A 26311-nucleotide genomic window follows, 5' to 3' on the forward strand; every position below is an offset into this window, starting at 1 on the left:
AGAAAAATAAGAGAAAGAAAGAGAGACAGAAAAAAGAGAGTATGAGAGCGAGAAAGAGAGAGAATGGGCAAGAGAAAGACAGAGAGAGGGAAAGAGAGACAGAGGGAAAGAGAGACAGCGGGAAGGCAAGAGAAAGACAGACAAAAACAGAGAGAGAAAGATACTAAAAGAGATCTGCTACTGGTGCTTGACCTTAAATGAGATAGACCAAAAAAAATAGAGAGACTAAGAAAGAAAGGAATAGAGAAAATGCAAAAGAAAGAGAGTGAGTGAGTTAGAGAAAGAAAGAAATAAGAGAGAAGGGAGAGAGACAGAAAAAAGAGAGAATGAGAGCGAGAAAGAGAATGGGCAAGAAAAAGACAGAGAGAGAAGAGAGAGAGAGAAAGAGAGAGAGCAGGAAGGTGAGAGAAAGACAGACAAAAAGAGAGAGAGAAAGAGACTAAAAGAGATCTGCTACTGGTGCTTGACCTTTTATGAGATAGACCAACAAAAATAGAGAGACTAAGAAAGAAATAGTTAGGAATAGATAGGGAACAGAGAAAATGCAAAAGAAAGAGAGTGAGTAAGTTAGAGAAAGAAAGAGAAATAAGAGAAAGAAAGAGAGACGGAAAAAAGAGAGTATGAGAGCGAGAAAGAGAGAGATTGAGCAAGAGAAAGACAGAGAGAGAAGAGAGAGAGAGAAAGAGAGAGAGAGGGAAAGAGAGACAGCAGGAAGGCGAGAGAAAGACAGACAAAAAGAGAGAGAGAAAGAGACTAAAAGAGATCTGCTACTGGTGCTTGACCTTTTATAAGATAGACCAACAAAAATAGAGAGACTAAGAAAGAAAGAGGAACAGAGAAAGTGCAAAAGAAAGAGAGTAAGTGAGTTAGAGAAAGAAAGAGAAATAAGAGAAAGAAAGAGAGACAGAAAAAAGGGAAAATGAGAGCGAGAAAGAGAGAGAATGGGCAAGAAAAAGACAGAGAGAGAAGACAGAGAGAGGGAAAGGTGAGAGAGAGAGCTCAGGAGGTAGAGCGCTCGTCTTGGGATCAAGAGATCGCAGGTTCGATTCCCGGCTCCTCCGTGTGATATGTCGAAGTGTCCTTGGGCAAGACACTGAATCCCTAATGCCCCCAATAAGCAGGTAGGCACCTTGCATGGCTGACACCACTATCGGTGTGTGAGTGTGTGTGTGAATGGGTAAGTGTGAAGCACATTGTAAAGCACTTTGGGAGGTCTTCATTGACTTGAAAAGCGCTATATAAATTTACCATTTACCATGAGAGTGATAGGGAAAGAGGGAGAAAGAGAGACATAGAAGGAGGGATAGAAAACGAGAGAGGGGTTAAGAGAGATAAAAGAGAAAAAGAGAGAGAACGAAAAAGAGGGAGAGAAAGAAAGAGTAAAAGATGGAGAACGAGAGTGCGTTTCGAAGGCTCACTTCATAGAGCCTCCTTATTAAGCCCGTTCGTTCGCGAACGAACCCTCACTAATTCGTGCTCCTGTCTGAAGGCAGGCGGGGGAGAGAGGAAACAAGTATGGGGAGAGGGGAGATCTTTTTTTTTTTTTTTTTTTCTTCAGCAGCAGTTGACTGCCGAGAGGGCAAAACACGAGCACACTCCACAGGATCCATCGAAAGTTGAAAACGGGAGAGCGCCGATGACCTTGTGCTTTTATCCGCCCGAGCGACTCGCAACACTTCACAGTTGCAAGTCGTGAAGAAGGACACCATTTATCCCTTCGTGGACGTTTCGTCAATTCTTCCGAAAACTTCACATCGTAAAAGAGAACCGAGTCGTGGTTTCCACATCAAGGTAAGTACAGAACACAATTCTCACTATTACGTCTTCCTAAGAAGTTTCTCCTGGCTTTCTACCCTCTCCTACAAGAACATCCCATCGAGTCTTTCATGTACACATTTCCATCTTTTTTTGCTCGTGTAACGAATCGTTACATACTTTTCCATCTACTGAAACTACTTTTTTGTGCTGCTGGTGTACAACTACACTCTCTTAAAACCGGGGTGTCAAACTCATTTTAACTCTGAGGGCCACACGATAGAACGATCATTCTGTCGGGGGCCGGACTAGTAGATTAAAGAGAAAGAAAAAGATAGAGAAATAGGAGAAAGAGGGAGGGAAAAGAAGAGAGAGGGTGGGACAAAGAAAAAGAGAGGGAGAGAGCGTGAGAAGCCAAGGATAAAAAGTCGTGAGAGAGGGGGAAAAGAAAGGCAGAGGAAGAAAGAAATCCAAAGAGGAATAGAAAGACAGAAGGAAAAAAAAGAGATAAGAAAGCGCGAAGGGTAGGAAGAGAGAAAGAGAAAAGAGAGAAAAGGAAAAAAGGAAGTTGGAGCAAAAGAAGTTAAAAAGACAGAGAGAGAGACAAAGAGCAACAAAGCAAGAGAAAAAGAGAGACACGGAGAGTGAAAGAGACAGAGTGGGAGAAAAGGTGTGGAAAAAAGAGAGAGAGAGATAAAGAAATAAGAGAAAGAGGGATGGAAAAGGAGAGAGGGTGGGACAAAGAAAGAGAGAGAGGGAGAGAGCATGAGAAACAAAAGAGATAAAAAGTCGTGAGAGAGGGGGAAAAGAAAGGCAGAGGAAGAAAGAAATCCAAAGAGGAATAGAAAGACAGAAGGAAAAAAAAGAGATAAGAAAGCGCGAAGGGGAGGAAGAGAGAAAAGGAAAAAAGGAAGTGAGAGCAAAAGAAGTTAAAAAGACAGAGAGAGAGATAAAGAGACAAAGAGCAACAAAGCAAGAGAAAAAGAGAGACACAGAGAGTGAAAGAGACAGAGAGTGTGAGAAAAGGTGTGGAAAAGAGAGAGAGAGAGATAAAGAAATAAGAGAAAGAGGGAGAGAAAAGGACAGAGGGCAGGACAAATAAAGAAAAAGAGAGGGAGAGAGCGTGAGAAGCAAAAGATAAAAAGTCGTGAGAGAGGGGGAAAAGAAAGGGAGAGGAAGAAAGAAATCCAAAGAGGAATAGAAAGACAGAAGGAAAAAAAAGAGATAAGAAAGCGCGAAGGGTAGGAAGAGAGAAAAGGAAAAAAGGAAGTGAGAGCAAAAGAAGTTAAAAAGACAGAGAGAGAGATAAAGAGACAAAGAGCAACAAAGCAAGAGAAAAAGAGAGACACAGAGAGTGAAAGAGACAGAGAGTGGGAGAAAAGGTGTGGAAAAGAGAGAGAGAGAGAGAGAGATAAAGAAATAAGAGAAAGAGGGAGGGAAAAGGAGAGCGGGCGGGACAAAGAAAGAGAGAGAGGGAGAGAGCATGAGAAACAAAAGAGATAAAAAGTTGTGAGAGAGGGGGAAAAAGAAAGGGAGAGAAGAAAGAAATCCAAAGTGAAATAGAAAGACAGAAGGAGAGAAAAGAGAAAATAAAGCGTGAAGGGTAGGAAGAGAGAAAGAGAAAAAGAGAGAAAAGGAAAAAAGGAAGTTAGAGCAAAAGAAGTTAAAAAGACACAGAGAGAAAAAGAATCAAAGAGCAACAAAGGAAGAGACACAGAGAGTGAAAGAGAGACTCTCTCTTCTTTTTCTCTTTTCTCTATCTCTCATTTGTTTTTCCCTTCTCTTTTTCTCCCTCTCTTTCTCTCCTCTCTTTCTCTTTTCTCTCCTCTCTTTTCTCTCCTCTCTTTCTCTTTTTCTCTTTTTCTTTGGATTTCCTTCACTCTTTTTACCCCCTCTCTCACTATTTCTTTTTATCTCTTTTGTTACTCACATTCTCTCTCACTCCCTCTTTCTCTCTTTCTTTGTCCCATCCGCTCTCTTTACAGCTTCCTCTCTTTTTCTTATTTCTTTCTCTCTCTTTTTATTTCACTCTAATCTACTAGTCCGGCCCCCGAGAGAATGTTTTTTCCATCGTGTGGCCTTCGAGTTAAAACGAGTTTGACACCACTGGCCTAATATTTTTGTGGTTTTTAAAGAGTTCGATGGGCCCCCTTTAGGGTTTAGAGGGTGAGGCTCCATCAAGGGGGGCATGAACACGTTTGACTTGGGCAGGGGTGTCAAAGTCATTTTAACTCGGGGGGCCACACGATAGAACAAACATTCTGTCGGGGGCCGGACTAGTACATTAGAGAAAGAAAAAGAGAGATAAAGAAATAAGAGAAAGAGGGAGGGAAAAGGAGAGAGAAAAATAGAGGGAGAGAGAGTGAGAAACAAAAGATAAAAAGTCGTGAGAGAGGGGGAAAAGAAAGGGAGGAAAAAGCGCAAAGGGTGTGAAGAGAGAAAAAGAAAAGAGAAAAGGAAAAAAAGGAAGTTAGAGCAAAAGAGAAAACGAGACAAAGAGCAACAAAGGAAGAGAAAAAGAGACAGAGTGAAAGAGGGAGACATAGTGGGAGAAAAGGGGTGGAAAAGAAAGAGGAAAGAGCGAGACCTAGTGGGAGAAAAGGGGTGGAAAAGAAAAGAGAGAGACAGAAAGAGAGACAGAGAAAGACAGAAAGACAGAGACAGACAGAGAGAGAGAAAAATAAATACAAGTACCGTGTCTTTGTGAGAGGCACCTGGCTTTGGCAACATCAAGTTTAAATATTTCAACTTGCAGCTCATTTTTCTCTTGCGCTTCTCTGAGTGTTGTCTCGCGGGCCGGATTCAATCCTTTATCGGGCCTGATCTGGCCCGCGGGCCGCCTGTTTGACACCTGTGGACTTGGGGAACTTTTTTCAACTTTCACTACATGAACCGCAATTGCACTTCCACTTCACAAGAGGGCAGTGGCATTCTCAGTGTTTTGTTTACATTAAGCCTCCAATACTTAACACGGATGCAGAGGCCGGTGAAGAGAGACTGGGTAAAGAGACAAACAAATGTCTCCTCCCGTAGCACTTCACTGGGACCTTGGAGGGAGTCGAGCAAAGACCGGTGTGCTTGCTATGTTAAATATGTTGGCAGCGGACTGTATGAAGCCAAATGAATTGAGCTGTCAGTTAAGGACATTACAACCCAATCACGCTGACAGAAGGCCTGTGTGCCTGTGTTTTTCTTTAGCCTAAATGTGCCAAAAGGCGTAGATCTGACACGATGCGTCCCCAGCAAAAATAATGCGTCCAGGACGCAGGGACGTGGGCAAATGAGAACACTGGATTTTTCCCCTCCAATATTACGTGATCACTTTAAAAAAAAGGATCGATTTTGTGGGGGGGGGGCTTGAGAGGATTTCTTTTTCTGAGGGGGGGGGCTTGACAGAAATACTGTATTTTCCACACTATAAGGCGCACCCCGAAAAAATAGTTTTTGGTCCTATTTTTGACATACATAAGACGCACCAGATTATAAGGCGCTACAATGGGAACGTGGACAAAACAGTCAGAGGATTCAGTCCAACTGATTACCCCCTTAACATTCCCAAAGCTTGCAAAGATGCAAATACGTGTCGTAGACACGTGCGGATGCGGTGTCTGTACGATGTCACTCAAGTGCATCGTTCCAAATATCATTCGGAAGGTTAAAGTTTTGGCATTCAAGAAATGCCAACCATTCCTTAGTTTCTATTTTCTTTTTCGCTCGCAACTTTACTGTGCATATGACAATAAACACTTGGAATTGAGTTTAATTTAAAAATAGACACTCCATTCCATCCATTATCTGCACCGCTTCTCACAGAAACATCGAGTTCAGTCTGAAAAAAAGATATATAGCCGGAGTGGCTCACCGAAGTCGTTGTGTTCATAATAATGTGCAGCCGTGGTCCTCTTATATCCGTGAGTGTAGTAAATCCAGGAGAATAAAATATTTACAAATACAGTATAGTAAAAAATGCTTTCTGTATGCCGTCAGCCACGTGCTATACACATTCATCTTTTTCGGCCAATTGCAGGCTTTGTTTTGCCGTTTAAGCCAATGCCAGCCTGTAAATGATAAAAAGGATCCGCCCCTTGACCTCCGAATAACTTTAGCCAATAGTGATCGATTCAAATGATGATTGACACATTGGTTAGCCAATGAAACGCCGGTAAATAAATCCCAGCATACACCGCGGACTACTTGGCGTTCGGGGGGAAATCTAGTTGGCGGCTGCAAGTTAGTTGCAAGACTGCGAATTAATATTGATCCATAAATAAGGCGCACTGTATTATAAGGCGCATGGTGAGCTTTTGAAAAAAATAAAGGCTTTTAGGTGCGCCTTATAGTGCGGATAATACGGTAATACTAAGCTAAGTGTTTTCTAATGTATTTTTTGAGCCGAGTTAGACTTTTTTAAATCCAAAAATCTCAAGACACAACGTCCTTCAAAAATATATAAGAACTGATTATGAACAAGTGTTTGTATTAGCATAGTGTTTTCCGACCTTTTTTGAGCCATCATTATTAGTCATCAGAATATATCAAGGCACAACGTCCTTCGAATATATTTAATATATTTTATAATTCCTGGCACCAGTTCCATATTTTTTTTTAAACTTAAATGATCAGGTTTCTTAAATTGACAGTATAAAGTTTTCGTGATCACCATTCCTCAGGGGGTAACATAATTTATTCATTGTATTTAATAATTTTGCCATTATTTGGGATTTTACTACATTTTTAAGGTGATTTATCAAGTTTTTGTATATTTTAATGTTTTTTTTTGTTCCAATAACAAAAATAATGCTTAAAATAAGCAGAAATTATCTACGGTGGTACTTCAAATTCTTACTTTATTTGATGTAGTTTACTTTTTGTGGTCGAGCCTCAAAATCAGATATTCGATATATTTCCCAGTACTACCTTTCATCCATTATCTGCACTGCTTTCCTCAGTAGGGTCACGGGGGTGCTGGAGCCCATCCCAACTGTCTTCGGCCAGTGAGGAGGGGACACCCTGAACTGGTTGCCAGACAGTCGCAGGGCACACAAAGACAGACATCACACTAACTCATTCACACCTATGGACAATTTGGACCGGCCGATTAACCTGACATGCAAGTTTTTGGAACGTGGAAGGAAACACGGGGAGAACATGCTAACTCCGCACAGGAGGATTCGATCCCATGACATCAGAACTGTGCCGCGGACGTGCTAACCACTCATCCGCCGTACCACCTCTGTACTACCTTGTGAACAAATAATTTGTATACAAAAACGAAAAATAGTAAAGCCCCCTACTGTTATGGATTAATATTATAGTTATTCGGCCGATCAATGGACAAAAGCAACGAAACTGCACAATGGCATGTTTTTTTTGTCATTTTGGGCCATTTCCTGCGGCACACTAGATAAGATTTATCAGCGCGCTAGTGTTCCCCGTCACAATGGTTGAAAAACACTGCTGAATCTGTTTGCTTGTGCCCATTAGTGCTCACACGCAGTTTCCCTCATTAGGGATAGCTTTACCGTAAAGCACTATGGGACGTGTAGTATAAAGACGAATGATACACGCAAACTCCAGCCTTTTTTCTTCCCCTACAGCAGGGGTGTCAAACTCATTTGAACTCGGGGGCCACACGATCGAACAAACATTCTATCAGGGGCCGGACGAGTAGATTAAAGAGAAAGAAAAAGAGATAAAGAAATAAGAGAAAGGGGGGGGAAGGAGAGAGGCCGGGACAAAGAAAGAGAGAGAGGGAGAGAGCGTGAGAAACAAAAGAGATAAAAAGTCGTGAGAGAGGGGGAAACGAAAGGGAGAGGAAGAAAGAAATCCAAAGAGAAATAGAAAGAAAGAAGGAGAGAAAAGAAAGCGCAAAGGGTAGGAAGAGAGAAAGAGAAAAGAAAGAAGAGGAAAAAAGGAAGTTAGAGCTAAAGAAGTTAAAAAGACAGAGAGAAAGAAACAAAGAGCAAGAGAAAAAGAGAGACAGATAGTGGGAGAAAAGGGGTGGAAAAGAAAGAGAGAGGGGGGGAGGGAGCGTGCAAGAGAAACTACAGATAAAAAGTCGTGAGAGAGGGGGAAAAGAAAGGGAGAGGAAGAAAGAAATCCAGAGAGAAATAGAAAGACGGAAGGAGAGAAAAGGAAGGGTAGGAAGAGAGGAAGAGAAAAAAGGAAGTTAGAGCAAAAGAGGTTAAAAGACGCAGAGAGAGAAAGAGACAAAGAGCAACAAAGGAAGAGAAAAAGAGAGACAAAGAGAGTGAAAGAGAGAGTGGGAGAAAAGGGGTGGAAAAGAAAAAAAGAGAAAGAGAAATAAATACAAGTACAGTGTCTTTGTTCGACGCACCTGGCTTTGGCAACATCAAGTTGACATATTTCAACCAGCAGCTTGTTTTTCTCTTGCGCTTCTCTGCGTCTTGTCTCGCGGGCCTGATTCAATCCCTTAGCGGGCCTGATCTGGCCCGCGGGCCGCCTGTTTGACACCTGTGCCCTACAGCAAAAATGTCTGTCCATTAATGGTGGATACCTTCGTTGTATCCAATCATATGCAGTGTTCATTTTACCTCTGGAAAGTGATGGGTCCCGGGGACTGGCATGCTCAAAAATCTATGGGTCCCAACAGAGATCTATGGGTCCCCAAAATTTAGTGTTATCGAGGTTGACATTGTAAATCGGCGACAAATATATAATATAAATCTATATATTCATTCCGTTTTAGTCATCACAGTTTATCGGTAATACAAATCAGTTATCACTTCAAGATTTTTCAGTTCACAACAATATTGCACATTATTCAAAATAATATTGCTGAAATAATTATATTAATCTATATTTTCATTCAGTTTTAATCATCACAATTAATTGGTAATACAAAGCAGTTATCACTTCAGATTTTTCGGTTTACAAAAATATTGTACATTATACAAAATAATATTGCTGAAATATTAGTCTATATATTCGTGCAGTTTTAATCATCACAGTTAATTGGTAATACAAAGCAAGTTATCGCTTCAAATTTTTCAGTTCATATATTCTTCGTGGTTTGCTGTCCCGCCACAGTGGTAATGCCTTGTCAAGGTCCAATCCATTATCATCCTCCTCATAGCGTAACCAGGAATATAATTGAGTCCATTTTGGCATAAAAGTCCTTGCTAGGAGTATTCTTTTTTTTTTGTTTTCTTTCGTCGAATCGTTGGCTTCAACACACGTGTTTTCCTTGCCTTCGCGATCTTCAGAAGAATTTCTCCGCCGTTTTTTCGTGCCGGAATTATTGCCGTTGTTATCACTTTCTGCATTAAGTTTCGACTTATTACTGACACTGAAGAAATTAGCATTTTTGTGTTGATTTGCGCCTAATACTAACTGTTTTTTCGGAGGCATACTTCTCTTTCACTTGACGACAATCACCACAACAATGACGTAATCTTGAAACGAGATCTCGTTTGCCGAGAACGGCGAAAACTCGAAGCGCGAGACCAAAACAACAATGGCGGATCTGCCTGACGAAAAGTTTGGAGTGTAGTAAATCTTTGTTAAAAAAAAGTAATTGGGTAACAATGACAATTTTGTGTCAAAAAAGTTGATTTGACACTATGCGTCCCCAGCAAAAATGATGCGTCTAGGACGCAGGGACGCGGGCAAACGAGAACACTGCATATGTAGTGTAAGTTCAGTTCTATCTATCCAGATATAGTGTAAGTCACGGTTAGATCATTCCATATACAGTATATATAGTGTAAGACTATACTTCTGTTCACACCTTGTATCCAGCTGGGGCACAGTAATGGAACAAACAAGTTTGGTACTTGGTTAATTTTAGTGAGTGACGTGAATGAAATAATCCTTTAATTAATGTGCCCCTTTTAATTTAATTGGTGGTCATATTGCTTGTAAACAGCATGCATACAGGGTTATTTTTTAGACATGCACACAGTTTTCATTTTAACTCTGAAAAGTGATGGGTCCCGGGGACTCGCATGCTCAAAAATCTATGGGTCCCAACAGAGATCTATGGGTCCCCAAAATTTAGTGTGCTCCATGCCCTTACAAACTGTCGTATTTTCCCTTACAAAATACAAACAAATCTTTTTTTTTTTTCAAACATGTTTATTGATGTAGTTTAACATGTTATATTGTACATGTGTTTCCTTAAATCATCTATATTGTTAATGAACATTTTGTTGTGAGACACTGAGTTGCTCGACATGAATGAGGTTTATCATAAAAAAAAAAGTTCAAAAATGAAGTCGCTTGGACGTTCACTGTAGAAGGAAAAAATACATATAATTAAGTAGAATAATACGTTTTCTTATTCAAATTATGAATTTATTTTCTGCATTAAATAATAATACTGATTAAAAGGGATCACCACAAACCTGTCTTTTTTCATTTTCTCCTTTTATACTTTCTTTTTTTCTTAACTTCTTTATACAACATCATCATTCGTAATATAATGCATCAAAGCAAGTGAGCCGTTTGAGAGCCGGCTCTCTTTAATGAGTTGAGCCGAAAAAGCCGGTTCTCTAAAAAGAAACGGACTTTCACTACACAACTCGAACCGGAGATCGGCGTGCAGACGAAAACTCGAACCGCGAGACCAAAACAACAATGGCGGATCTGACGAAAAGTTTGGAGTGCGGTAAATCTTTGTTAAAAAATGATGATGACAATTTCGTGTCAAAAAAGTTGCGTACCGGGGACGCATGTTTATTTGACACGATGCGTCCCCAGCAAAATAATGCGTCTAGGACGCGGGGACGCGGGCAAAGGAGAACACTGTGTACACGATTCTTTTGGATTGTCCCAATCAGCACCTAGCAAAGAAAATAGACTTCCCCGTTTGGTTTTAACAGGTTTGAACAGGGGCTCTTAAGGCGACATCAAAATCTCTGCAAAAATCTGCAGAACTCGTATAGGAAAAAATCCACGATGCGGTGTGGAGGCGAAAGTTGAACCATGATATGACAAGGGAACACTATTTAAAGCCAGGCCTCTCGTCACGCTCTCGTGTCCCTATTGCCTCTTCAAAGCTGCCCAGCAAGAGACTCATATGGCATGGAAACAAAAGCAGCATTATTGCCTGGCCAAATGTGCCATCCAGATGTTGGACACGTTGCCAGCATTGAGATTTTAAGTGGGAGAGGCCGTTTCGGGGCCTAACAGTTTTTAATACCAGTCATCTCTTCAGAGGCAGAGGGACTTAAAGGCTTTACCCTTAAAGAAGTCATTCTAAATACCGTAAATTCCGGACTATAGAGCGCACCTGATTATAAGCCGCACCCACCACATTTTAAGAGGAAAACCGATTTTGTACATACACAAGCCGCACCTGTATATAAGCCGCATGCGCCCACATTTAAACATGTAACACAAACACAAAATTAACCCAAACCCGACTTCAAGTACTGCGATTGAAACTAAATGTCCTTCATTAAAGTCCACAGTCCAAAAATCACAGCCGGCAAAATGAACGGAAATTGATACCGGTACTTAAGGTTTGATGCAGACCTGCAGAGTCCTGGTTCCATTGAAAGTAATCCAAGGAAAAAAGTATATTTCCAAAGGTAAGGGTGGGAAAAATTTATCAGATGAACACATTTACTCACGCAACTGCTTTTTCTTTAACCAACTTTTTACCCCCTCTTCTTTCCTTGTTTGTCCCTCACCTTTAGCGGTCCTCATTTAAACTCGGCACCCCGCGTTTGTTCCGCCCCTCATTTTTCGTTCAAGCGTGCAAAACGAATCAGAATAAGTGTCTAAAATAAATACATTGCAAAAATATACAGTTGCAAATACATATTATACATGGTTACACATATTTCCAAAGAAAGATGGTACACCTAGAGACTTTTCAAAGCTTTAATAATAATAATATAGCTTTCATCCCAAACGGTGGCTGTGACTGGGCAGTTAATGGTAGCAACACTCGAGCGCCGCTGGCGGCCATTAGAAAAATAACATAAATTGGCCGCATTACTGAATAAGCCGCAGGGTTGAAAGTTAGGGAAAAAAGTAGCGGCCTATAGTCCAGAATTTACGGTATTCTAATGTAGAACAACAAATAGTAGACTTGTCAGAATACATAGAATAGTATAGAATAGAATAGAATAGAATATACCTTTATTGTCATTGTTACAAAATGGGTTAACATATTGTGACAACGAAATCGGGCATGACACTCCAGTTTCACACATTCACAGTGAGGTAAAGAAACCAAGAAGATAAAGGAACAGAGAAGATAAGGTTATAAAACAAGGAGGATAAGGTTATATGAGCGTATTGCAGTAAACGCGCGTAAAGACAAGAGTTACAAGCAACCTCCTTTTTCTGTGTAGCTTATCTTGTCCAGGGAGCAACAGTTTGAAGCGGAACAAAAGGAAGACTGTAGCCTTGACTGAACAGTAGGTCATGGGGACGGGGAACTAGCGCTTATTCAATCACTGACATCTTACCTTTGGTTGGCGTTGTTGGTGATACTTGATTTTGTACTTTTGGTTCTTGATTAAGTCCAGTTCCACTTTTGTATGATTGATCCCTCCCTAAATATACTGTGTACAATATCCATATATATGCAATGATAATGGGCTGACATTTTAGTGCAGAAAATGTACGCTTAGCTCTAAACACTTTGACATTGTCGAGAAAAATTGTTCAAACCTCATTATCTCATTAGCTACATCCGCTTATCCTCAGTAGGGTCGCAGGGGTGCTGGAGCCCATCCCAGCAATCATCAGGCAGTGGGCAGGGGACACCCTGAACTGGTTGCCAGCCAATCGCAGGGCACACGGGGACAGACAACTTACTCCCTCATTCACACCTAGGGACAATTTGGACCGGCCAATTCACCTGAAATGCATGTTTTTGGAATGTGGGAGGAAACCGGAGTGCCCGGAGGAAACCCACGCAAGCAGGGGGAGAACATACAAACTTCGCACAGGAAGTCTGGGGCTGGATTTGAACCCACGCAGGAGGTTCCCAAGACATGAACTGTGCCGCACATGCGCTAACCACTGAACCGCCGTGCTGTTCAAACCTCATCTCATCTCATCTCATTAGCCGTACCGCTTATCCTCAGTAGGGTCGCGGGGGGGCTGGAGCCCATCCCAGCAATCATCGGGCAGTGGGCAGGGGACACCCTGAACTGGTTGCCAGCCAATCGCAGGGCACACAGGGACAGACAACTCATTCGCTCATTCACACCTAGGGACAATTTGGACTGGCCAATTCACCTTGGAATGTGGGAGGAAACCGGAGTGCCCAGAGGAAAACCACGCAAGCACGGGGAGAACATACAAACTCCGCACAGAAAGTCTGGAGCTGGATTTGAACCCACAACAGGTTCCCATGACATGAACTGTGCCGCACAAGCGCTAACCACTGGGCCGCCGTGCTCTGTTCAAACCTCACATTGCTTATTTGCTAAAAACCCAAAAAAACAAAAAAACAAGAAGTATTTAATTGCTGTTAAAAGTGTCGATAAAAACTCATATTGTTGGGATATGATATAATGAAATTGTGTGTTTAATTGCTGTTAAAAATGTCGAAAAAATTGTTAAAACGTCATATTGTCAAATATAACCAAATTGTGAATAACGAAATTGTGAATATGCTTAATTGCTGTTAAGATTGTCGAGAAAAATTGTTCAAACCTCAAAATTGTTTATTTGCTGTTAATAGTGTCAATAAAATTGTTCAAACCCCCCCAAAAAAATAGAATATACCGTAAATTCTGGACTATAGAGCGCACCTGATTACAAGCCGCACCCACCACATTTTAAGAGGAAAACTGATTCTGTACATACACAAGCCGCACCTGTACATAAGCCGCATGCGCCCACATTCAAACATGTAACACAAACACAAAATTAACCCAAACCTGACTTCAAGTCCTGCGATTGAAACTAAATGTCCTGCATTAAAGTCCAGTCCAAAAATCACAGCCGGCAAAATGAACGGAAAATGATACCGGTACTTAAGGTTTGATGCAGACCTGCAGAGTCCGGGTCCCGTTGAAAGTAATGAAAAAAGTGTATATTTCCAAAGGTAAGGGTGGGAAAAATATATATCCGCCGCAACAACAAACAGGTCTCACCTTTACCCCACTTCCTGTCACCTCCCCGTTTGTTCCGCCCCTCTTTTTTAATTCGCCCGTGCAAAACATATCAGAATAAGTGTCTCAAATGAATACAAATAAATACATTACAAAAATATACAGTTGCAAATACATATTATACATGGGTTACACATATTTACAAAGAAAGAAGGTACACTTTATAGAATAGAATAGAATATACATTTATTATCATTGATACAAAATGGGTTGAACATATTGTGACAACGAAATTGGACGTGGCACTCCAGGTTCACATTTTACTGTGAGGATAAAAACAATTTAAAAAAGATACTAAGATAATTTACACACTATTTACACAAGAAAGTGTGGGCATGCAGAGGCAGAAGATACTTACATTGGATGTTAACTTACAGTATGGGATCGTATTAGTGCAATACTCATTTTCTGCTAAAGCACAACTACGAGCACTCATTTTTCTTGTGACACACTCGTGCAAGCCCCAACTAAATACTTAAAACATATTGACTTGTGTGTTCTATTTCTCAGACAACGCATTTCATTGTTAAGACGAATACCACATTTACTTTCAGAACGCTTTTCAAGTCTGTGAATGGTGGACTTCACCGCTTTTATGCAAACATCCATCCATCTAGCCACTTATCCATCCATCTCTCCTTCAATCTGTCCATTTAACCACTCAGTTCATCCTTATATTGATCCATTCATCAAAACCTTTACCCTTACGGCCATTCATCCGTTCACTTGTCTGTCCATCAGTCTATCCGCTCATAGGTCTGTCCTCCTTGTTTTATAACCTTATCTTCTCTGTTCCTTATCTTCTTGGTTTCTTTACCTCACTGGGAATGTGTGAAACTGGAGTGTCATGCCCAATTTCGTTGTCACAATATGTTAACTCATTTTGTAACAATGACCATAAAGGTATATTCTATTCTATTCCATTGTTCTATCTGTCCATGCTTCCATCTGTCAATCCTTCCAACTGTCCGTCCACCCATTTACCTTTTCATTTGTCAACCCGTCCTTCGGCCAATGTCTCCCTCTGTGAATCCCTTCGCCTGTCCTTCCAACTGTCTATCCACACTCATTCACCCTTCTATTGGTCCATCAGCGCATCCATCCATCAATCTGTCCTTCCGTCAATCTTTCCACTTGTACATCTACCCGCTCACCTGTTCAAAGGTCCACCCACCCATCAGTTCATTCGTCCATCCCTATGTCCATCCACCCTCATCCTTCCACCCATCCATCACGGCATTTTCGTTGTGGGGTTAGAAAAAGAAATGGAAATTTACCAGATAAATCTTCACTTAGTACGGTTGGTTATGGAACGGATTAACCATAAAGATCAAGGAAATATTGTATTAATCACAATGTACATATTTGCATAGTTTGAGTGATGGGTTTTAATCCTTCTCAATTAATCGAACTGCACCTACATTAGGAGGTTGATGTCTAAATCTCCATCCATTATCTGCACCGCTTATCCTCAGTAGGGTCGCGGGGGTGCTGGAGCCCATCCCAGCTATCTCCGGGCAGTGGGCAGGGGACACCCTGAACTGGTTGCCAGCCAGTCGCAGGACACACAGGGACAGGCAATTAACCTGACATGCATATTTTTGGAATGTGCGAGGAAACCGGAGTGCCCGGAGGAAACCCACGCAAGCACGGGGAGAACATACAAACTCCGCACAGGAAGGTTGGTCGCTGGATTTGAACCCATGACCTCAGAACTGTGCCGCACACGCGCTAACCACCGCTCCGCCGTGCTGCCCGATGTCCAAATAAATCTTTATAAATACATTTTTCGAATGACCTTCACTTGAAAAATGCTAAATGTCTCAGTATCAAAAGCATGCCTGAGAAAGCAAATTTACATTGACTTTGTATCCGTTTTTTTATGGTTGTACCCACATAAGAATTTTGTGGTCTTCTTACAAACAAATAATTGTGGCAAAAAAACACCTGGTATGTGTTTTTAGTGAACATCTGGAACTTTGAAATGGCCAAAAGCTCAAAAAACTTGAGTACCGTAAAATCCGGACTATAGAGCGCACCTGATTATAAGCCGCACGCACCACATTCTGCAGACATAATTAGTTTTGTCCCTACACAAGCCGCACTTGTATATAAGCCACATGCGCCATTATTTAAACATGTAACACAGTCATAAGTTTAACCCAAACCTGACTTTAGGTGCCGCGATTGTAACTGCAGATATAGTACACAATCCATCCACCACAATCTGCAACATGAATGGAAAATGATACCGGTAGTTAGAATTTAATGCAAACCTTTAAAGTCCAGGTCCCGTTGAAAGTAATCCAATGAAAAAAATGTATATTTCCAAAGTTAAGGGTGGGAAAAATATATATCCACTATTGTCCACCGCGTCCAAAAAGAGATTTAACTCAGCTTTACCCCACTTCCCGTCAGCCCGCGTTTGCTCCGCCCCTTCTTTTTGATTCGCTCGTAGAAAACATATCACAATAAGTCTCTAAAATAAATAGATTACAAAAATATACAGTTGCAAATACAAATTATACATGGTTACACATATTTACAAAGAAAGACGGTACACCGAGAGAGTCTTCAAAGCTTTAATAATAATAATATAACTTTAATCCCAAACCCCCATCCCTTCCATGGTTCCTGACTACAATCTAGTTTAAGTAGAACACTTTTCTATGGCCTTCCTATCTTTTGGTCAAGCACAGTTGCCTTCTCAGAAACTTGGAATGTATGCCCCGGATGTTATCAGTGCTGGGTCTTTAGGATCAAGGACCGTTTTTGGTTACAGTCACTGTCGTTTGTTCCATTGTTTACTTCTCAGAGGACATTCTAAGCAGCCTCTGGTGGCATACTTGATAAGTATGCTCCTTATCATGTTCCCTACGCTTTTGCTGTTAAACAGTTATTGTGTTTGTCGGTGCTACACACATGCCACTGTATGTTGATTTCATTGATACCAGGGAATATTTAACAATTTTTTAGAGTAGAATGTAAAATGTCTGAAAGGTTTTCCAATTTAAGATAATTAATCCCGTCGAAGCATTGATAAACCGATACGTGTCTGTACGATGTCACCAGTCACAGAAATACATCATGCCGCATATCATTGGAAAGCTTAAACTCTTGGGTTTCAAAACGACTCATCACAGAAACATCACGATCAGTAACAAGATACCTGCAAGTCAAGCCAATTCAAGTCATTTTTATTTGTATAGCCCTTAATCACAAAGAGTCTCAAAGGGCTTCACAGGTTATTACACAGTCTATTTTTTCAGACTATTATTACATCATCCCCTGATCTGGAACCAACATGAGGGCAAGGAAAAACTCAAAAACCTCAACATGAGGAAAATGAAGAAACCTTGAGAAGGGACCACACATGTGGCATCCCCCTTTCAGGATTACCAGACAGCAAAGACCCTAAGAGAGCCAAAAAGACATTGTTACGCTGTTGATCTTATTCAAATGTATTTTAGCTCAGGGGCCACATAATCAAGAAAGTGTTCTCACTGGGGCCAAACTCAAAAAATCAATGACATACAGGGATCAGAATTTTCCGCGGATCCGCGGATTTCCGCTGTTTTTGAACCCCAAAGGCATTCCGACTTTTTCACTTTTTCTCTTGCGTAGCAAACAAATTCAAAATCCGACTGTCTCACTCTTTCCTTTATTGCTCTGGCGCACCCTGGCGGCCGTTAGAAAAATTGGCCGCATTGTCGCACAAGCTGCAGGGACTGAACTGCATTTGAACTTATCTTGCAGTATTTACAAAAAAATCAGTTATGTGGGCAAATTATTTTAATCTTCTAAAAATGTTACTTAAATGATAAATATAAGCATGGTTTTGGACAAGTAAATTGCCTAAAACCCAGGTTTTGGGGGGGGGGGGGGGGGTGGTGGCAGTGGGGGGTTGGTGGGGGCTCCGCCCTGGTTTATTCCTGGACGCTGGCTATTTCAGCTGAAAATGAAAATCTCCATTCTGATCCCTGGACATAACAATTGTAGGTTCGGAGATCTTTTGGAGGACCGCCATGAAATTGATTGATATAGGATTCGATTATTAAATGCTGTTTTTGAGAGAGCGAATCCCTTTTTGTTTATCAACTGTATTTGTGAAAAATAATCACTTAAGGAAACTTCTACCGACTGGAAAGTGACAAAAACGGCATTCAAGCGCAAATTTGTCTTTTAAGTCTTATTTTTACAGGTCATCGTTGGACGCGATGCGGTTCATTTTTCTGCAAACTATAAAGCCGGTATAACTCGCCAAAAAACTGCCGTAGTATTCCACTCGTTACACGATTCTTCACAAACATGATCATGTCACGACATTCCAGTGAATCCAAAAGTGTAAAATATTAACTCCAAAACACACAATAATGCTGACAGATGAAAAAAAGTTTCCCTAAAAGCATACCTGCATCATTTGGCAAACCTTGTAATATGTTTGTTTCGCCCCATAATTCACTTTTAAAAGTAAGACGACTCTCGGAAGATTTCCAATATGACCGTTAGCCTCTGACCTTTCCATTGACACCACTCTCAACCAGTTATACTTTTTTTTACGGTCTTGAGCATATGATAGCTTTTAAAGGCCTATATTGAAAAATACGACACGCATAACTTCATCAGCCAGTATTGACAGATTTAAATGTTGATTGACATATTGGTTAGCTAATGAAGTTCCCAACATAAATTTGTGAATATTTAGGATGTGTATTCAGATCAGAGCCGAAAATAAACATACGTAATGCAACTTGAGATCTACTTTTACCAGTGATTATCATGCGCAATTGTGCATAATCAGTGACTGACTTCTGGAAAAAGAAGACGAACATTTACAACTCTTTCACAATGTTTAAAAATTGGTCAAAATAAAATACACCATTGCAGAAGTTTAAGAGCTGTAAACTTGTTGTTGTCTCCAAATTACCACTTTTGAAAACGCTTCGACATGATCAGTTTTTCAGATAGTGATCAAATTTGACCTGGGGCCAGATACTGTTTCATGCTATCATCCCAACTATCTTTCAACAAAGATGCCCGTGCTACACTCTTTTGCAGGCATGTGATTGCAAAAAAATGCAGGCAAGAATAAAAACCTTCTATTTATGGGTGTTCCAACTTAGATTACCGTATTTTCCACACTATAGGGCGCACCGGGTTATAGGGCGCACCCCCAAAAAATAGTTTTTGGTCCTATATCTTCCATAGATACGGCGCACCGGATTATAAGGCGCTACAATGGGAACGTCGACAAAACAGTCAGATGATTCAGTCCAACTGATTACCCCCTTAACATTCCCGAAGCCTGCAAAGAAGCAAATATGTGTCGTAGACACGTGCGGATGCGGTGTCTGTACGATGTCACTCAAATGCATCATTTCAAATATCATTCGGAAGGTTAAAGTCTTAGGATTCAAGAAATGCCAACCATTCCTTAGTTTCTATTTTCTTTTTCGCTCGCAACTTTACTGTGCATATTACAATAAACACTTGGAATTGAGTTTAATTCACTCAACTCATCACAGCAACATCAAGATCGTTCTAAAACAAGATACCGGGAAAATATAAAGCCGCATAGCTCACCTAAGTTCTCACGTTCAATAATGATACGCAACCATGGTCTTCTTACAACCATAAGTGAAGTAAATCCAGGAGAGTAAAATATTTACAAATACAGACTAATGAAACGTTTCTTTATGGCGTACTTTAGCAAGCTTGCTATTCACAGTCATCTTTTTCGGCCAATTGCAGGGTTTGTTTTGGCCCTCTAGCCTATCCGAGGCTCCGAATAACTTCAGCCAATAGCGATCGATTCAACGGATGATTGACACATCTTTTTCGGCCAATTGCAGGGTTTGTTTTGGCCCTCTAGCCAATCCGAGGCTCCGAATAACTTTAGCCAATAGCGATCGATTCAAATGATGATTGACACATCGGTTAGCCAATGAAACGCCGGTATATAAATCCCAGCATACACCGCGGACTACTCCACGTTCGGGGGAAAATCGAGTCGGCGGCTGTTGCGTAAGTTGCGAGACCTTGCGACTTAATATTGAGCCATATATAAGGCGCACTGCATTATAAGGCGCATGGTCAGCTTTTGAAAAAAATTAAGACTTTTAGGTGCGCCTTATAGTGCGGAAAATACGGTAATCAGTGTTAGTAGCACTTGCCGTGATTATTTCAATTCGGGAGAATTTCAAAGGAGACTCAAGGCATCCATATTCTCCAAACGTTAGAAGAACAGCATTTACTTTGGGTACGTTTTGGATTGGGATTTTAAGCAGATTTTACAGGATTGTTAAAAAGAGATTATTCAAAGAGTAGCTACTTTGCTACTCTTTGGGGGAGCAGGATTCTATCATGTGCACATCACACTTCTTATAACCTCCTAAGGCAGGGGTGTCAAACCCATTTTAACTCGGGGGCCACACGATAGACAAAACATTCTCTCGGGGGCCGGACTAGTAGATCAGAGAGAAAGAAAAAAAGAAAAATAAATAAAAGAAGGAGAGGGAAAGAGAAAGTGTGGGGCAAGGAAAGAGAGAAGGGGAGAAAAAGAGAGAAAGAATGTGCGAAACAAAAGAGATGAAAAGAGAAATAGTAGGGGAGTGGGGAAAGAGAGAGAAACAAAGAAATCCAAAGAGAAATAGAGAGGAGAAAAAAAAGAGAACGGGAGATAGAGAAAGGGAAAGCAAAAGAGAGAGAGAAAGTGAGAAAAGAGATAAAAGGAAAAAAGGAAGAGAGAGCAAAATAATGTAAAAAGACAAAAAGAAAAAGAGAGACAGAGGGAATGAAAGAGAGAGAGACAGAGTGAGTGAAAAAGGGAGGAAGCAAGAGAGAGAGAGAGAGAGAGAGAGAGAGATAGAGATAGAAATAAAAGGACAGCGTCTTTGTAAGAGGCACCTGGCTTTGGCAACATCAACTGGACATATTTCGACCTGCAACTCATTTTTCTCTTGCACTTCTCTCAGCGTTGTCTCGCGGGCCAGATTCATTCCCTTAGCGGGCCTGATCCGGCCCGCGGGCCGCCTGTTCGACACCCCTGTCCTAAGGTGATCTATTTCTAGGTTGTGTTTTGTTTAGCTCAGATTAGAACTGCGTGATAGAGCATAAACTGGGTTCTTGCCAAATAGCTTTGTAATTGCTTCTTGATTACTTATTTTATTTTATTTTTTTTGTAAACCTCTGGAAGAAGTAAAGCTAGTGTTAATCCCCTGCATTTAAAACTCCTTCAGTATTTTTCCTCGGTGTGAGTTTCCGCACCATGCACGACACTGAATCACCCACACTAGCATATGGTGGGTTGTTTACAGCAGTCGTGATTCGTCAGTTGAAGCCTTCACGATTGCCAAGTCGACATGGAAGTTGATCACGGGCGAGCGGATCTCTGAGCTTTCTGGGGAATCCATTGACTCAGCTGCAATTTCGCTCACGAGGGTTGACGTGATTGTTGCGGCTGATCATATAAAAGAATTTTATGGCATTTTAAATCTCGTGAAACGCTTCTTTGGCTGTGATGCCCGAATTTGCGAATGGGCATCTTCCCAGACTGTGGTTTTGATGGGCCAGAGAAAGGATCAGTCGGGTAAGATGGCTCCCTGCCCTGCAGGGCTCAGGTTAAGCAAGTTCCAAATCCAATCTACATTTATCTGCACCACTTTTAACACTTTTCCCCTTTACTTTTTATGTTTAAATACTCCTGTCTGTTGGAACCTTTGATGGAAAAAAAATGTAAAATGTTGCTACCCTGGTACAGTGGAACCTCGGTTCTCGACCATAATCCGTTCCATTTCTTTGTACGAAAACCGATTTGTACGATCACTGAAGCCGTTTTTCCCATTAAAAGTAATGTAAAATTTTTTTAATCCGTTCCAACACCCTGAATGTTTATCTTGAATATTTAACGTAAAGCTAACTCAGGCTAATCGTACGTTCGCGTTAGCGTAATCTTCCGTACGAAAGATTACGCTAACATGAACGTGTAAAAATTAAAAAATCAGGTCGTTTACACGTCATTTAGCACCTGGGTCTCCACAACAAGTGATGAGCGGTTAAATGATAAAGAAAAGAATTATGAATAGGATTTCTTACCGGTCGGCAGAAGCCATGCTGTATTCCTGAAAGAAGGGAAACTCGCACACCTTCTTCATATTTTGCTATTATTTCTTTCTTAAATCCAATAGTTGTACGCACTACTCCTCTTTTTTCACCTGTAGCAACTGCTTGCACCAACCTTCTTCCGAGGCATAATTAGGGGTTAAAACACTCCCTTCACCGCTTTTGAAAAACGAAAACAGAAAAGGAGTGCGCGTTGCCGTGACAACAGTTCTTCACAAGGGGTGGGGGCAATCTACACTCGTACACCGCTCAGCGTAGCCCCTAGCGTACCGGCGTTCGAACTCCGATTTTTTTGAACGAAAAGCGAAGCAAGAATTTCTCGACATTTTTGGTCGAGAACCGATTTGTTCGAACTGAGAGGCGTTCGAAAACCGAGGTTCCACTGTACTGTGTTTTGTGTCACAGCTAATGTTCCCTGTAATTTTCCACGGGTCTGAGCGTTCACACAAAGTCGGTGAGCAACGCTTGAAACAACAGTGAGCAACAGCAATCCCAAGTGTGGACTAAGTCATTATCAAACATGGCCAAAACTTGACATCAAGTTACGTTTTGCTGAGTTTCCGGAAATGCAAAAAAAACATTCACTTTTGAATGAATTGACTAATGTATTATTGCAAAGGTTTGTTTTTACAACAATTCTTTCACAAGATTTCCATTTCATTTTTTTCCTGGTATCTTTTGTCGCATAATACTAACATTTTTGGGGGGCTTATTTAGTCGGTTGCAAGATACAGAACTGTATTTAATCACATTTTTTTAGTGGAAGTACAATGTTGGCAACAAGATTCACTCGATATAATTGGAAATTATTTGAATGCAACACAAACTTTTTCTTCTTTTTTCCGTGTTTTTTTTCTACTTTTTTAAAAATTCCTTTAAAAAGTCTCATTGTGTTTATTTTTTCGGAGCTGTTACTTTTTTCTTTTTGTTCTCTATTTACTTTTTTTCCTACGTTTCTTTCTTTTCTCTTTTTCTGTTTTTTTTTCTAAATTTTTTCTTCTTTTTTCTTTTCTTTTTGTTTCTTTTTTTCTCAGCCTTTCACTACTTTTTCATTTTGGTATTTTTTTCTTTTTTGTTTTAATCCCCCCTTCTTTTAAGTCATTTTGTGCATAGTTTTACATAATATTTGGTCATGTTGGGATTAAAGAAGCAAAAACAACCTGAAGAGCCGTTTAGAACCCAAAACAGCTGGTTCCTTTTAGTGAGCCGAGCCAAAGAAGCCGGTTCTCGACAAACTCTACTGACTTTACTTTTCAACTACGTTCGACATTGACTTAAAAATACCGCATTTAGAAAACAGCGTCAGGGGAACCCGTGTATTTTTACCTTCATGCACTGTAACTTTGACTTAAGTCGCTTCTTAATTAGTAATTTTGAGCCCTCATTTTTGTGCGCTAGCTAGATTTTCTTGTGCGCTGAGAATGTTAGCAGCTTAGAGGGAACACTGGTCACAGCACAGTTTTGTTGTCATGATTTTCTTTTTCATGGGTGGGGTATTTGAGTTGTCCTCAAAAAGTTGAAGGTTTGAATATATTCTCTATTAAGTGTGTGTTAGCAATGTCCAACTGAGTTCAAGGGGCCCTAATGCCTTAAATTCCATTGCACCTATCTGCTTTTATCATATTTTTAGCAGAGCTGGTTGGGGCGGAAATCATTAGGTTCAAGGAATCGGGCTCTGGGGCGAGTTCTGGAGAGCGACGCCATGCTCGTTCCTCCCTGCAGTATTTTTCATTTGTTTATATTTATCTTTTTAAATTAGATAAGACAATAATGAAGCAATAAAAACTTGAATGTAAGATGAGGACGGTTACGAGTAGAGTCCAAACCCTAAGCAAGATGAAAAAAGCGAGTTTAGTCAAGCATGTACTTGCAGGCTTACCATAAATGAGATGACAGGTTGCAATCATGACTTTAAGCCAGGAGATGGCGGCAGAGAGTAAAACAGTTTGAAATTCGGTACAGCTTCTTAAATGCCCAAAAATTGTTTAGAACTATCATGTCAGCCATGCTCCCCTTTTTGTCACAGTTGCTGAAGGACATAATCAGCACTTACTTTTTTAATAACCTTCAACACTTTGAGAAATTCAATCTGTTGTAAAAGCAAAAATTGATTCAACAACTACTGAACTGAATGACAATTGAACAGAAATCCTATTTGGCATTTGGATTGTATTCAAACCAAGTTGCATATTTAATGTTTCTATAGTTTGCTAAAAATATTCCCGTTCCCACAAATACATATTCCAGGGTTGGGTAGGGTTACTTTAACTGGATTACTTTCAATTACTTTTGGATGACTCCAATACCAAATATGCTAATAAAAGACAAAAGAAACTAAATATGAATAAAATGACTCAATTTTGTGCTTGGGGATTAACGGAATGCATGGAACGGCAAAAATAATGTTGGCAAGCTGTTTGGATTTATTTTCATTTTGTTTCTGTCGCATTTGATGTTAGTTTTGCCGGAGATCAAAGAGATCAAAGCCAGGAGAGAAAGCTTACCACGTGTTGTGAGTCATCATTTTATTATATATATATATATATATATATATATATACCGGAAATTCCAGACTATAAGGTGCTACTTTTTTCCTTAACCTTCAACCTTGCGGCTTATTCAGTGATGCGGCCAATTTATGTAAATTTTCTAACAGCCGCCAGCGGCGCTCGAGTACAAAAGGTATTTAGATCAGTGGAATATATGCGCCGAGGAAGACTGCAACTTCTTAGCTTGTGCACAAATTCAATTAGCGTAGACATATCCTCATCATGCAAATTGCAAAAAGAAAGGCACATGACGTAGCTTTCAAGCTAAAAGCAAACGAGCAGTCCGATAAAGAAGGAAACAGGGCTACTGCACGTAATCTTCACTTTGCGAGCGTGGGACGACGTCTACATGACAAAGTCTCTTTCCCATACTGGGGAAGACGACTTTCATGGCGTCAGTTACAAGGAGGAAGATGAGGACGGTTTACCGTGGTTTCTACAAGTACGGAATTTTTTTTTAACAGACTCGTTTACTGTGTTGCGAACGTGTTGCTCGTAGCGTTTTGCTACCCTTCACAGGCACGGTTTAATTTAAGTTTTGAAAACTCTCTCAGTGTACCATCTTTCTTTGTAAATATGTGTAACCGATGTATAATATGTATTTGCACCTGTATATTTTTGTAATGTATTTATTTGAGACACTTATTCTGATATATGTTTTGCGAATTAAAAAAGAGGGGCGGAGCAAACGCGGGCTGACGGGTAGTGGGGTAAAGGTGAGTGAGACCAACGCGGGCTGACGGGTAGTGGGGTAAAGGTGAGTGAGACCTGTTGTCGCGGTGGACAATAGTGGATATATATTTTTCCCACCCTTACCTTTGGAAATATAGACTTTTTTCCTTGGATTAGTTTCAATGGGTACCCGGACTCTGCAGGTCTGCATCAAACTTTAAGTACTGGTATCATTTTCTGTCCATTTTGGCGGCTGTGGTTTTTGGACTGTGTACTTTATATTCAGTTATAATCGCAGGACTCAAAGCTGGGTTTGGGCTATATTTGTGATTGTGTTACATGTTTTAATGTGGGCGCATGCGGCTTATATACAGGTGCGGCTTGTGTAAGTACAAAATCCATTTTCCTCTTAAAATCTGGTGGGTGCGGCTTATTATCAGGTGCGCTCTATAGTCTGGAATTTACAGTATATAGCTGATGTCACATTTTACTAGTTATTTCGTTGTTGTTGTTGTGTTCTGTACAGCTCTTTGAGACTTTTTGTCATAAAGGGCTTGACACTGTTTAATTATATGTTATCGTCTAAAACATTACCTTGTACAGGGCTGCAGGGTAGAGACTCTCCCGAAAAGGGCTGCACTGTACAAGTCAGTGATTGTAAGGGGAAGCTAAATGGCAGTGTGCGGGGGAACAATGGGACCATTTGTGTTGCTCCATTAGGCTATAGCATTCATTCTCTGAGTACACTGTCCTTGAAGCGGCGTCCCTTCCACACATAATGTTGGAAACCGACCTTCATGAAATGTAACCCAAGCTTTATAACGTTGCTATTTGTCAGTCAGTTGAGGTTCTGAGTTTGCGCTGATAGGTAGTCATACCATTGGTCAGGAACGAATGGCTAGCAAGGCAGATATGGCTCTTTTCATGAGTAAATCTGTCTGGGATATAAGTTAGGGCTAGGATAATCGTCTTTGTTACTCTCCAATTTTAGTTCAGGCTAACCCGAAGCAACATAACTGGATTGACGTTTGGTCCAGGAAATATAGAGTGAAGTTTCAACTACAGTTTAAACCAGGGGTGTCAAACTCATTTTAACTCTGGGGTCACACGATA

At 40.6% G+C, this 26311-nt stretch overlaps 1 protein-coding gene across 1 annotated transcript in view; it reads left to right on the forward strand.

Annotated features, from left to right (window-relative positions):
- Positions 1-1499: 1499 nt before the first annotated feature.
- rassf8a (Ras association domain family member 8a) overlaps positions 1500-26311 on the forward strand; it is a 49221-nt gene continuing 24409 nt past the window's right edge. The window contains exon 1 of the mRNA XM_088339624.1: positions 1500-1791. The gene's annotated coding sequence lies outside the window, so the exon portion shown is untranslated. The remainder of the gene's footprint in view (positions 1792-26311) is intronic.

Source organism: Urocampus carinirostris, chromosome 7 (genome assembly GCF_059441175.1).
Source record: "Urocampus carinirostris isolate Australia breed hairy pipefish chromosome 7, RoL_Ucar_1.0, whole genome shotgun sequence".
In the NCBI taxonomy this organism is placed as follows: Eukaryota; Metazoa; Chordata; class Actinopteri; order Syngnathiformes; family Syngnathidae; genus Urocampus; species Urocampus carinirostris.